Source organism: Schistocerca nitens, chromosome 2 (assembly GCF_023898315.1).
Source record: "Schistocerca nitens isolate TAMUIC-IGC-003100 chromosome 2, iqSchNite1.1, whole genome shotgun sequence".
In the NCBI taxonomy this organism is placed as follows: domain Eukaryota; kingdom Metazoa; phylum Arthropoda; class Insecta; order Orthoptera; family Acrididae; genus Schistocerca; species Schistocerca nitens.
Window position 1 is genome coordinate 356,174,614 of NC_064615.1, and position 13,451 is coordinate 356,188,064.

A 13,451-nucleotide genomic window follows, 5' to 3' on the forward strand; every position below is an offset into this window, starting at 1 on the left:
ACAGCTGCAAAACCGCAGATAAAAAAACTCCTTCTAAACGCTGCATCATTTTAAATCGAACTTGGTACACATGTTACTCAGTATCTGGAGAGAAACGTGGGAGTAAGCACGAGGTATTTCCTATTGGTGGGAGTGATAATGTGGAGGGAGAATGGCGCGGGTAAGAGGTGGACAGACAGACATGGGGAAGGAAGAGATGGTTGTGGGGGAGGAGGAGAAAATGGGGAGAGAAAGGAAAGAGGAGGAGATGAACAGACAGGGCGTGGGGGGAAGAGGAGAGAGGAAGCGATAGAGAGGGTGAGAAGGAAATAGAGGCGGCGGAAGGTGGACTTACAGGGAGGAGGAGGAGATGAACAGAGGATAAGGAGCCAAAGGACGGAGGGAGGATGAGCAGATGGACAGAGGGGCAAGTAGCAGACGGGCAAAGGGGGAGAGGAGCTGATAGAGAGAGAGAGAGACAGAGAGAGAGAGAGAGAGAGAGAGAGAGAGAGAACGCTCGAGTAGGGAGGAACAGATACACAGAAAAAGGGAGGAGCAGCATATGTACAGAGATGCACGAGGACATGGACAGAGCGTGGGGGATGGAGGAGCTGAACAGAGAGAGTGGGGAGAAGATGGAGAGAAAGGCGGGTGAAGGAGACGGACAAGAGAGGGTGAAGGAGGAGGTGGATTAATAGAACTGGAGAAAAGACATAACCAAGCAACGTCGGGTACTCAGCCAGTCTACATGCTAAACGGTTAACCTGGTGCACGGACACAGTCCCTCTAATGGGTTGCCTATCCAACGGCGCCCAGGAGTAACAGAAATCTGATTTTCAATATTTGATGTAATTACTGACCGCATTCAAAAATTTAAAGTGCTGTTATAACCTACTCATTAAGAGATATAATCTTCTGTTAAAGGTTTAACTCAGTAAGGCAAGTTTTCCAGTTAAGAACTGTGTATAGGTAGTGTAATTCATGACGCTCTAATTACTCGGACTTACAGAAAGTTTTAGATATAATTTCAATCCTTCAGACACTTTTTCTGGTTAACTCCTCGACAAAATGATGGAAGGAAGAAAGTTTATTGCTTAATTCCTCAGTATATTTTCGCTGTTCACGCAGTAAACCTTTAGTATCAGGCATGACATTATGAAGATAGTATCCGCGTGTACCACTGAGTGTACCTGCAAGATTATAGAACTGGCGAACACATACCGTAGCTCAGGAGATATGTCGTCATAAACATTGAGATGTACGAAAAATTAGCTTTTGCCTAAAATGGAGCGCTAATTACTCAGATTATATGCGTTCTGTATTTGATAATGAGAGGACTTTGCGACTATCAACAATTTCAGATATTTCATAGACCGTTTATCAATTACAAGTGTAACGTAAAACATTTTCCACATTAACTCATTTCTGAAGTAATCAGGTGTTCAGAGCTGTTTTACACTTGGGAGTTCGATTCGTTGAAGAATCAGCGGTGGGGGTTTACTGGCACTTGTCTAGATGATGCTCCTACATGCCACTAACGCAGGTTTGTAGTACTCGTTTATTTAAATAAACTTTCCACAGTTGTTCCGACATTATCGGTGAGCTCGTAAGCGATTTATTCTTAATTTGATTTGTTAGAGTTATTGAATTATTTGTTTTTAACCCCCCCCCCCCACAGGTTTCTAATGGTTCTTCTCAACTTAACAGTCATTATATGATGGGATGTGAAGGATCTGAAGTTTTAATTTACGCATACCATCTGCAAACAAGTACGCGAGTCAGAAACGATGTTCTGAAATTTTCAGATTACTCGTATTTTGCTGTTGTCATTGCAATTGTTCTCTTTGTGGCTATCATTTGTGGTAGTATCAACGTTACACGCATAGGCCTCTTGATACCTAACGTTTATTGAATGTTTTGGATGAGGTGTATGATGTAGCACCATTATTACAGCGTTATGTATTATAAATGCGAAGTTTTTGTATATGTTTGTTACGCTAAAACGGCTAGACGGATTTTGATCAAATTTGACATGGAGATAGCTTACATCATGTATTAACACACAGGCTACTTTTAAAAGTGTGTAGTGCTATTTGTAGGATGTGACGTGAAATATGGTGTAATAATTACACTTAGAAAAAGCTATATACTCTTTGACTTTTGAACTTCATCATATTTGTGAAAACGCTTTTATTGTTTAATATCTCCTACATAATAGGATTCAACGTAATGAATACAATGCGTATACAACCCTCAAAGTGTTTAATCCATACTTCCACACAACCCTGGTGCATTTCGGCCGCTGAGCGTCAGGCATGTCTTAAAGGTTCTGAAATGGTTGAAGAGTGACAACGACGGTGTCATTTAAACACTGTACCACAGAGAGACGACGTGCCTTTACACGTAGAACTTGGCAGGCTTTTAGTGAAGCTGGATTTGATTATGATATCCGAGCGTATCCGCTGGTAACATGCAAACACATGTGGGAGGATGACGTTGTCGCACGTACAAATATTGTACAATTTGCGCTGTTCTGAACTAGAAATTGCTTATTTTCTTCTTCTGGTGTCCACTCCCGATAGCTGAGTGGTCAGTGCGACGAAATGCCGTCCAAAGGGACACGGGTTCGATTCCCGGCTGGGTTGGAGATTTTCTCCGCCCAGGGAGTGGATACTGTATTGTCCCATCGACGCGCGAGTCGCCGAAGTGGCGTCAACTCAAAAGACTTGCCCCAGGCGATCGACACGACAGGAGGTCCTAGCCCCACGGCATTTCACTTCTTCTTCGAGTTAGTATGTTCGTTACTCCTTCACGCTGAAACGGCTGGATGAACTTTGGAATGGAGGTAGCCTCTCCCTTGAACTAGTACACAGGCTATCTTTTATTCCGAAAGAATTACTATTCCCGTGGCATGGGTAACGTAACTAAAAAGTCAGAGTTAAATATCAAATGAGTGCATTAAATTTAGCGTAGAGATTAGTTTTTTTCCTTTACTATAGGAGTGACTTGTGTGCGATATGTATTATGTCATCTACTTCCTTCGTCTCAAGATTTTCTGTTTCTTTTTTTAATTTTTTCCCGATATCGCCTGTTTTGCTGGGCCGCACGTGGCTCGTACCTAAATAACACCAAGGGATAATTTTTGTGATGGCGCATATGCGTAGATAGTGAGTTTCGGCATTAATCGAGGGTAAGACCGCGGGGAGCAGCTATTCGTCTGCGCCACATCATCGCCAATGATGGCAGGCATGTCGAACATCTGATAACATAAATCCGAATATGTGTAGTGACGTTTACATGTTGAATAAAGTGTGTGCACACGGTAGTTTGTAACTAATTTAGATTTCTTTATATAGTTCAATAACTGTCACCCTATACCTATAATGGAGGTGTTTCATGTGTTGCCCTCACATTTGAGACCTACATCGCCACTCGCCTCTCCAGTGAGCTACGCAGACTATCAAACATCCCCCGATTGTCTGATAAATCTTGATAAGACTGTCCAGTTCTTCAACCGTATAAACGGCAGTGCTGTACATCTCACTTTTGAAATGACCTCAGTCAGAAAAATTCAGAGCTCTGAGGTTAGGCGATCTTGGAGGCCAAGGTACAGGCTGTGTTCGACCAAGTCCATTTTGGATCATATTATCGTTTCCATTGTCGTCGAATACTGGCAGCAAACTATGGCCGTACCTCATCATACATAAACCACAGTTCCCAACGTTGTGCAAGGTAAGGTACGCTATGAGTGAAATATGATTCCAAGTAGATAGGGACTCAATCCAAAAGTTAACATTTTAAATACATTTGTAATAACTAGGGCAATCGTTCATTCTGAAGTCATTGGCGCCTCGCAACCACATTATCGCAGTTACGGCTCGTTTGCAGACTCCGTATATACAGGATGTTCAGAAACAAGCTGGAAAGCTTGTAAGATTGTTGCAGGGTAGGTTGTGCCGAGAAAAAATTGTTACGAAAAAAATTGGTTACGATGCACCGTTTCCGAGATAATTAGCATTTAAGTTAGCCAGTCAGGTCGTTGCGCTCGCAAATTCAAGCAGCCCGCCAGACGTGGTGTAACCAGACGTGTTCCTCGCTTGGTCTCCTAAAAGCGAATACGAGAGAAATACAAGAACTGGACACGGGACGGTACTAAGCATCGAAATCCGAACCAAAGGCTGAGCAGCCTCGTGCGCTATGAGAACAATTGACACTAATTGTCTCTGGCGGGCCGCTGGAGCGCGAGGAAAGGCCTGATTGGCTAATTAACTCGGAAACGGCACAACGTATCGATTTTTTTTTCTTAATTATTTCTGAGCACAGCCTACCTTGCAACAGCCTCACAAGCTTTCCAGACTTTCTGACTATCCCGTTTAACGACGTTTATTGTAATATTGGTAGATAACACAAAATACCTCCTGTTGCTCATAGGTTGGTGTAGATATTTTCATCTGATGCCACATCAGTGACGGCTCTGTCAGTTTAAGCCGACAGTACCACCTGTAACCGAACACAGGTCCACCGCGTGAACGCCACGATCCAGCTTCAAAGGAGGATTATCATCTTTGTGACATGAATAAAAGCTCAAGGAATGACAACTAACATTAGAGGCAGGAAGGGGTCGCTAAATAATATGTCGCATGTGTAAAAATGTTGTCGAACTGGCTCTGAGAAGAGTTATGGGGAACGTAAACTTCGCGCAGTAACTGTTCCCTTTCATGTGCCAGGCAGCATACGCACACTGGAGAGGTCAGCTAGCGGCATGTGTGGGCGGGCGATGGAGGAGCGTCTCCAGCAGGACTTTCCGCGGAGAGGTGAACGGCCGCCGGTAACGTGCCGACTCATTCGCTGCTAGGCGACCTCCTCCCAGTCAGTACAGCACGCAAGAAACCCCAGTCCAAACCGTTTCCGAGAAAAGCTCGCTAAGGCAGCCGACTTCTTCTCCCCAGCACTCAAGGTGGAGCCAGCAACGACCTGGCCTGCTTTTTGTTCCGTCTAATTAACCGCGCCAGCTTGATTACCATTACTGTTCTTTATAGTGGGCTGACAATAGTCCGAGCTGACCTGGAATCCATCTGCTGCGTCCTATAGCTGGGGTGGAGACCCAACTGTTTGGAATTCTACTCTAGAACTCTACATGACCTAATGCCGAATATCGGATCAGATTTGTGATTGGAATTGCAACTTCCTTTCAGAAAGAATAGAAACATGTCATTCTTAACGGGGCGAAACAGGCACAACTAAAAGGAGCTTCAAGAATACACCAGGGAAGTATTTTATGTCCGTTACTGTTCATTATAGTGGCATTCATAGGATACATCGATGGTGCAGTACTTTCACAACAGAAAGAAAATGATCTCATCGACAGACTGTGTCACATATTTGAAGCTATCCACAGAATGCGAGGAACGCAACATATTGGGTTTCACAACAATCGGTACTGGGCCCACTTTCGTCTTTAACCAAATCAATGAACTTCTAACAACTTTTGTTTTTGGTCGGTTAAGATTTTCGTAACTCTATCCCGAATTTTTTCAGAGGTAATTCCTGATGCCTATTTGTCCCGGATTTAACAATTCTTCACGAACTGATTTCACTTGTATCGATATTTTTATACAGTGAAAAGTGCAAGTGAAATGTTGAAACAAATGTGGTCGAGAAAACGCCGAAAATCTGTCATCTGTAGTATATGGAGACATCTACAGGACGACACATGAATTAACAATATTGCTAATTGCCATTCAAGATGCTTCATAAATAATAGAAGCAAAAAGCATACAGGAAAAAAACAAACTTCCTTAAACTTATCTGCAAAGACGGAATATGAATTTTTAAGAAACTAATAAACGACAGAAAACGAAAAATTAGCATATGTCTTCTGTACACTCTAAATTACGTCAGACTGTATTGAGTGCTACGTAGTGTTACGCTGTGTTGCATTGGTTTAGTTAATTTTCCTCATCCATAACCACATTTACCAGCAAAAAGAACTTCAAAGACGCTTCAGTAAACCATGACAAAATGAATGTCCACTCATCAATCACAGTAGTTCTTCATACACTAAAAGAAAAGTGAGATGCAACACACGTCCTTTTAGTTTCTCAATAAGGCACTGCAGACGTAGTGATTCACAACTCCACTTAAATAGTGACGAACATAAGAGAACAGTCTCCACAGCAGCGAATAGTTCAACACTAACGTCATTCTTTGAAACTGAGAAACTTTGTATTCAGGAGCAGAGACTTGTTTCATTTGCAGGAATCATAGCATATCATACGATCCAGCACAATCATAGTTTCGGATCTATGGTTTGTACATCGAAGCTTCTGCAAGCAACAGTAGTGCCTAGATTTGCACTTGCACATACAAAAACAAAGGCCATAGCTCCCCAAGCTTCAGATATGTTGTGGTGTGATTTGGAAACTAAACTTAACTCCGTCCGAACAGGCCTTGGAAGGCTCAAAGGTACCGACCGGCCGCCGTGTCAACCTCAGACCACAGGCGTCACTGGACGCGGATATGGAGAGGCATCTGGTCAGCACATTGCTCTCCTGGCCGTATGTCAGTTTACGAGACCGGAGCCGCTACTTCTCAATCAAGTAGCTCCTCAGTTTGCCTCATAAGGGCTGAGTGCACCCCGCTTGCCAACAGCGCTCGGCAGACTGGATGGTGACCCATCCAAGTGCTAGCCCAGCCCGACAGCGCTTAACTTCGGTGAACTGACGGGAACCGGTGTTACCACTGCGACAAAGCCGTTGGCTTGATTAGCAAAAGGTAACGTTTATTTCACTTATGACAGATGCATCTAACCACAAAGAGATTAAGGTTTCCCTCTCCTTAGATATTTCGATAACACTTGGTTCAAGAATCATGAAAGGAGGCTGTATACATGGAAGAAGCCAGGAGATACTGACAGGTTTCAGATAGATTATATAATGGTAAGACAGAGATTTAGGAACCAGGTTTTAAATTGTAAGACATTTCCTGGGGCAGATGTGGTTTCTGACCACAATCTATTGGTTATGAACTGCAGATTGAAACTGAAGAAACTGCAAAAAGGTGGGAATTTAAGGAGATGGGACCTGGATAAACTGAAAGAACCAGAGGTTGTAGAGAGTTTCAGGGAGAGCATAAGGGAACAATTGACAGGAATGGGGGAAAGAAATACAGTAGAAGAAGAATGGGTAGCTCTGAGGGATGAAGTGGTGAAGGCAGCAGACGATCAAGTAGGTAAAAAGACGAGGGCTAATAGAAATCCTTGGGTAACAGAAGAAATATTGAATTTAATTGATGAAAGGAGAAAATATAAAAATGCAGTAAATGAAGCAGGCAAAAAGGAATACAAGCGTCTCAAAAATGAGATCGACAGGAAGTGCAAAATGGCTAAGCAGGGATGGCTAGAGGACAAATGTAAGGATGTAGAGGCTTGTCTCACTAGGGGTAAGATAGATACTGCCTACAGGAAAATTAAAGAGACCTTTGGAGAGAAGAGAACCACTTGTATGAATATCAAGAGCTCAGATGGAAACCCAGTTCTAAGCAAAGAAGGGAAGGTAGAAAGGTGGAAGGAGTATATAGAGGGTTTATACAAGGGAGATGTACTTGAGGACAATATTATGGAAATGGAAGAGGATGTAGATGAAGACGAAATGGGAGATAAGATACTGCGTGAAGAGTTTGACAGAGCACTGAAAGACCTGAGTCGAAACAAGGCCCCGGGAGTAGACAGCATTCCACTAGAACTACTGATGGCCTCGGGAGAGCCAGTCATGACAAAACTCTACCATCTGGTGAGCACGATGTATGAGACAGGCGAAATACCCTCAGACTTCAAGAAGAATATAATAATTCCAATCCCAAAGAAAGCAGGTGTTGACAAATGTGAAAATTACCGAACTATCAGTTTAATAAGTCACAGCTGCAAAATACTAACGCGAATTCTTTACAGACGAATGGAAAAACTGGTAGAAGCTGATCTCGGGGAAGATCAGTTTGGATTCCGTAGGAATGTTGGAACACGTGAGGCAATACTGACCTTACGACTTATCTTGGAAGAAAGATTAAGAAAAGGCAAACCTACGTTTCTAGCATTTGTAGACTTAGAGAAAGCTTTTGACAATGTTGACTGGAATACTCTCTTTCAAATTCTGAAGGTGGCAGGGGTAAAATACAGGGAGCGAAAGGCTATTTACAATTTGTACAGAAACCAGATGGCAGTTATAAGAGTCGAGGGGCATGAAAGGGAAGCAGTGGTTGGGAAAGGAGTGAGACAGGGTTGTAGCCTCTCCCCGATGTTATTCAATCTGTATATTGAGCAAGCAGTAAAGGAAACAAAAGAAAAATTCGGAGTAGGTATTAAAATTCATGGAGAAGAAGTAAAAACTTTGAGGTTCGCCGATGACATTGTAATTCTGTCAGAGACAGCAAAGGACTTGGAAGAGCAGTTGAACGGAATGGACAGTGTCTTGAAAGGAGGATATAAGATGAACATCAACAAAAGCAAAACGAGGATAATGGAATGTAGTCACATTAAGTCGGGTGATGCTGAGGGAATTAGATTAGGAAATGAGACACTTAAAGTAGTAAAGGAGTTTTGCTATTTAGGGAGTAAAATAACCGATGATGGTCGAAGTAGAGAGGATATAAAATGTAGACTGGCAATGGCAAGGAAATCGTTTCTGAAGAAGAGAAATTTGTTAACATCGAGTATAGATTTAAGTGTCAGGAAGTCGTTTCTGAAAGTATTTGTATGGAGTGTAGCCATGTATGGAAGTGAGACATGGACGATAACTAGTTTGGACAAAAAGAGAATAGAAGCTTTCGAAATGTGGTGCTACAGAAGAATGCTGAAGATAAGGTGGGTAGATCACGTAACTAATGAGGAGGTATTGAATAGGATTGGAGAGAAGAGAAGTTTGTGGCACAACTTGACTAGAAGAAGGGATCGGTTGGTAGGACATGTTTTGAGGCATCAAGGGATCACAAATTTAGCATTGGAGGGCAGCGTGGAGGGTAAAAATCGTAGAGGGAGACCAAGAGATCAATACACTAAGCAGATTCAGAAGGATGTAGGTTGCAGTAGGTACTGGGAGATGAAGAAGCTTGCACAGGATAGAGTAGCATGGAGAGCTGCATCAAACCAGTCTCAGGACTGAAGACCACAACAACAACAGATATTTCGATTACAAAACTTGTGTAAAAGTAAGACTATCTCAATTAAAATATTTGCCTGAAGAAACAGCAGCTGTTGTGAGAGACTATTTAACAGACTGCGTCAGAGCAAATGTTCTAGAAGAAAATGTTGTTGGACCTTGTGCTGTTAGCGCTCAAGTTAGTGGAGTCTCTCTTCTGCCTTTCTGACCCTAATGCTGCTATAGAAAGTGTATTTTCACACACGAATATTATATGGACCAGTGACAAAGCACAGTTTGCTGTAGAAACTATGGAAGCAGTGTGAGTGACTTGTGTTGAATTTTTTTCATACTCTGTTAAAGAATACAAACAAGCTGAAGAAAATTCACAGCACTAATGAATACAGTTGATCCGCTCGCACACCTTCGTCTTAGAAGGTGATAATACACTGTAAATGCGTTTACTTTTCATAACTTAAAGTGATACTTTGTATTTATTACATTTGATTAAGACCTTTTTGTTTTTGTAATGTGCCCCGAATATGTTGTTGTTGTTGTGGTCTTCAGTCCCGAGACTGGTTTGATGCAGCTCTCCATGCTACTCTATCCTGTGCAAGCTTCTTCATCTCCCAGTACCTACTGCAACCTACATCCTTCTGAATCTGCTTAGTGTATTGATCTCTTGGTCTCCCTCTACGATTTTTACCCTCCGCGCTGCCCTCCAATGCTAAATTTGTGATCCCTTGATGCCTCAAAACATGTCCTACCAACCGATCCCTTCTTCTAGTCAAGTTGTGCCACAAACTTCTCTTCTCCCCAATCCTATTCAATACCTCCTCATTAGTTACGTGATCTACCCACCTTATCTTCAGCATTCTTCTGTAGCACCACATTTCGAAAGCTTCTATTCTCTTCTTGTCCAAACTGTCGTCCATGTTTCACTTCCATACATGGCTACACTCCATACAAATACTTTCAGAAACGACTTCCTGACACTTAAATCTATACTCGATGTTAACAAATTTCTCTTCTTCAGAAACGATTTCCTTGCCATTGCCAGTCTACATTTTATATCCTCTCTACTTCGACCATCATCAGTTATTTTACTCCCTAAATAGCAAAACTCCTTTACTACTTTAAGTGTCTCATTTCCTGATCTAATCCCCTCAGCATCACCCGATTTAATTTGACTACATTCCATTATCCTCGTTTTGCTTTTGTTGATGTTCATCTTATATCCTCCTATCAAGACACTGTCCATTCCGTTCAACTGCTCTTCCAAGTCCTTTGCTGTCTCTGACAGAATTACAATGTCATCGGCGAACCTCAAAGTTTTTACTTCTTCTCCATGAATTTTAATACCTACTCCGAATTTTTCTTTTGTTTCCTTTACTGCTTGCTCAATATACAGATTGAATAACATCGGGGAGAGGCTACAACCCTGTCTCACTCCTTTCCCAACCACTGCTTCCCTTTCATGCCCCTCGACTCTTATAACTGCCATCTGGTTTCTGTACAAATAGGGGTATGGAAAATACTGTCACCTTACTTTAAATTGCAGGTCAAAAACATTAATATTTGCCGTTGGCACAAGTTAGTGTAATCAATGGCCTAAACGAAACCTTGCCAGACGCAGATCAGATAATAGCTGCAGAGTCCTGCAGTTGGTTCAAAACAAACAGAAATAGCACCCCAGAGCATAGCTCCTGGTTTTCGGACAGTATCGCGGGCGACTGTCAGGTTGGTATCCCACCGTTGTCCAGGGCGTCTCCGATATGTCTCCGGCCTTCAATCTCATTAACTAGTGTAGAACTGTCTACAGTGACGAGTTCCGCTTCGAACTTAGCCCCGATGAGCAACGAAGACCTGTCTGGAGACACCTAGCACAGCAATGGGGTACCTACCTGACTATTATCGGCCAACGGCCCGACGTCCAGGAGTGATCATCTGGGGTGCCATTTCTCTTCTTAGCAGGACCTCTTCCGTTGTCATCCGCGGCACCCTCACAGCACAGAGGTACGTCGACGGTATTCTACGCCCCGTTTTGTTCTCCCTGATGGCAAGCCACCCTCGGCTTACATTTCAGAAAGGTAATAACCGCCCACACACGGCGAGAATTTCTACTGCTTGTCTTCGTACTTGCCAAGCCCTACCTTGGCCATCAACGGCGTCGGATCACTCCCCAACGTCAAGAGCATTATGGGTAGGGTCCTCCAACCAGCTCGGGATTTTAACGATATACGAGGTGTGGCTAGAAAAAAACCGGACTAGTACTGGTGAAACAATAAAACGAATGCAATAAGGCTGAAAGTCGCGTGGCCTGTCACGTGACTCTCGCTCCGCCTACTGCTCGAGTTTCATCTGCCTCCTGCACTCAGTTTGCCCGTGGCGTCTGTTTTAAGTAGTTGACGTTTTGTCTGTGCGTCGGAAAATGTTGAGTGTACAGAAAGAACAGCGTGTTAACATCAAATTTTGTTTCAAACTAGGAAAATCTGCAAGTGAAACGTTTGTAATGTTACAACAAGTGTACGGCGATGATTGTTTATCGCGAACACAAGTGTTTGAGTGGTTTAAACGATTTAAAGATGGCCATGAAGACACCAGTGATGACACTCGCACTGGCAGACCATTGTCAGCAAAAACTGATGCAAACATTGAAAAAATCGGTAAACTTGTTCGACAAGATCGCCGTTTAACAATCAGAGCAGTGTCTGAGTTAACAGGAGTTGACAAGGAAAGTGTTAGGCAGATTCTTCATGAAAGTTTCAACATGAACGAAGTGTGTTCAAAAATGGTTCCAAAGTGTCTCACAATTGAACAGAAGGGACGCCGAAGAATGATTTGTTCTGACATCCTGGAAAACATTGAAAGTGATCCCACCCCGGCGATCTTGTCGAACAAGTTTACCGATTTTTTCAATGTTTGCATCAGTTTTTGCTGACAATGGTCTGCCAGTGCGAGTGTCATCACTGGTGTCTTCGCGGCCATCTTTAAATCGTTTAAACCACTCAAACACTTGTGTTCGCGATAAACAATCATCGCCGTACACTTGTTGTAACATTACAAACGTTTCACTTGCAGAATTTCCTAGTTTGAAACAAAATTTGATGTTAACACGCTGTTCTTTCTGTACACTCAACATTTTCCGACGCACAGACAAAACGTTAACTACTTAAAACAGACGCCACGGGCAGACTGAGTGCAGGAGGCAGATGAAACTCGAGCAGTAGGCGGAGCGAGAGTCACGTGACAGGCCACGCGACTTTCAGCCTTATTGCATTCGTTTTATTGTTTCACCAGTACTAGTCCGGTTTTTTTCTAACCACACCTCGTAACGCGCCAGTTGAAAAGAATTCGTGACAACATCCCTCAGGAGCACATTCAAAAACTCTATCAATCAGTACCAAGCCGAATAACTACTTGCATAACGGTCGTACGTGGATCGATGCGTTATTGGCTGGCTCAATTTGTGAAGCTCTTTCTCTTGAATAAATTCTAACTTTTTGAAATTGTAATCATTTGTTTGTCTGTACTTGTACATCACATCTACCGATTTCCATCCCATTCGCATATTTGCTTCATAGTGCGCCGTCTTTTTTGTCTAAGAGTGTATTTCCAAAACCACCTTACATGTTAAAGACCTGTTATGTTGTTTTGTAAAAGAAAATAACTTTTAGTAGAACATTGTCAAGTGATTTCCATGAGCTGTTTACTGATGAAATTGTTTTACATTATATAAAATGAAAAATATAGTTAGGAAAAACAAATGCAGCGTGTGCCACGATCCAGCGCCGCCTGGTTTCCTGTTTTTTCCTTGGTAGCAGAGTCCACTCGTCTCGTGATTAAGAATGTTGACGAGATACAATGTATCTATTGAACAATTTTATGAGATCGACATAACATAGATAAGCTAGAAAACGATATTCTACTCATTATACTATGTCTCGAATCAAGGGTGGAATATAATACTTTTTCACATATTATGATACCAGTTTTGTATTGTATTTTATAACCTTTAAAAATTATAGTATGTCGAAATGTTTAGGGTCGTTTTGGAAATAATAAAGAGTGTGTTCAAGACATCTGAAAGTTATTAAAAGAGTAGTGGAATCAAGCCGATTCTGGCGCAATTTTAATTTATTGAAGATGGCGGACCCTCCCCCACCCTTCCCCCTCTCCCTTCCACCTCCTCCTCCCCCTCGCTGATTCTGTGCCACTTATTATAGTAAATTAATTTATTAATTAAATTGATTACATTAATTATCCCCTCTCCCCTGCAAAATCCTCAGCTCATCCCTTCCCCTCTGGAAAAATTACCATTAGAAGCATCCCTCACTGTGG

General features: G+C 42.4%; 1 pseudogene; it reads right to left on the reverse strand.

Moving 5' to 3' along the window:
- Positions 1-6,621: 6,621 nt before the first annotated feature.
- LOC126238228 (5S ribosomal RNA) lies at positions 6,622-6,739 on the reverse strand (annotated as a pseudogene).
- Between the last annotated feature and the right edge of the window lie 6,712 nt (positions 6,740-13,451).